We start from the raw sequence: 1,559 nt of genomic DNA, 5'->3' as shown, positions 1-1,559 counted from the left end.
CATTGTGGCCAATTATTTTTGATATACAGAAAGCCACATGGGTGCAGTCCTAGAAATAAAATAACATAATGATGCAGCAGGGAGCAGAAATGTCTAAATTCCTAAATATTATGCTAACAAATCATCATTGACGTGTAATTCAAATGCACAGTAATTCCCCATTAAATGTTTTGCTGTATTAACTTATATTTTATAACAAAATAAATCTTTATAATGGTCTCAGGTATACCGCTGCTAATGCCACAGACTCAGTGGATATGGATGATAGGATACCCCACTGCAAGGGTTAACTGCTCATTTTTTATATAGGGGCTAAAATAAAAGAAATGTACTCGCCTGATCCTCGATCGCACCTAGACCGGTCCCCGCAGCCTCTGTCTCCTGTGGTCTAAGCACTGCTGACAGCATCACATTTAATACAGTCCATTGACTTGCATTAGACATGAGGACGCCAAGGGACATGCCACAGCCAGAGTGGAGGGGAGAGAGGTGAGTGCTGACTGACGCAAGACCGAGGATCAGGTGAGTATATCTTTTTTTTTTCCGACAAGTCGGGGTAGCCCCATGGCAAGGGTTAACTTTTTAGCATACCTGATGTTCTTCTTTAAGATAACACAATAATAATTGTTATTTGTGTGTTTTTTGGTTTTTTTTTAGTGTTGAATTAAAAAAGCACACACTTTATTAAAAAAACAAAAAACTTAATGTAATGTGTAAATAACTTTAATAATGCTTTGTACAAAAAACATTCTAATTATAGTGTCATTTTAAGGAGGATGCATTGTAGACGAAATACAAATAATGTATACTTTTTATCTACAGTAACAGTAATCAAAGTACTTTTTTTTTAGTTTTGATTGTTTTTTTCTATGGATTGCATTAAAAATATTTTTTTGTAAGACAATATCACCAAAAGAAAGCCTTAGTAATAACAAAGTTATTGCCGAATAAACAGGCCCACAGCAGAAATATAAAAATTGCTCTGGTACATAAGGGGTGTACAGGTGTGACAGCTAAACTAGTTAATTGTTAAAAAACAACAGAAATAAAATACAAACCATAGAAAAATAACAGGGGAGAAGGGGAAGAAGGAATTAGAACTGATTAAGATTATCTAAGAGTTAAAAGGGGTTTGAACATATTTTTTTTTTTTTTACTTATGGTATGGTATTTTTTTGTATGTCACCCATTTAATCTTCACATGAAGGAAAAAGAGTAATCATACTGGAAACAGAGTACTAAAACTGTTATATCATTATTTTTTAATGAAGCTTCCGTATACTTTTCAGAAGCTTTCAATTAACACAGTAGTGTGTCAGGGACCATAGCACCTCCAGGTGGCACTGGAACCAGGTCCTGCAGTTCCTGCGCTCACCTGCAGGTGTCTCCAGTCAGCCAGGAGCTGTCAGGTACCAGACCACTACTAGGTGGTGCTAGAACCTGCAAGTCCAGTGCTCACCTGCGGGTGTCTCCCAGCTGTCAGCGATTATTTACCACCTGGTGCTACCTGGGAGGGTATTTAACCACTTCCGGGCCGGCCGTAGTAAAAAAACGGCCGG

The sequence above is a fragment of the Nanorana parkeri genome, unplaced genomic scaffold (genome assembly GCF_000935625.1).
Source record: "Nanorana parkeri isolate BGI_ZX_2015 unplaced genomic scaffold, ASM93562v1 scaffold1561, whole genome shotgun sequence".
NCBI lineage: Eukaryota > Metazoa > Chordata > Amphibia > Anura > Dicroglossidae > Nanorana > Nanorana parkeri.
This window is presented reverse-complemented; position numbering follows the sequence as displayed.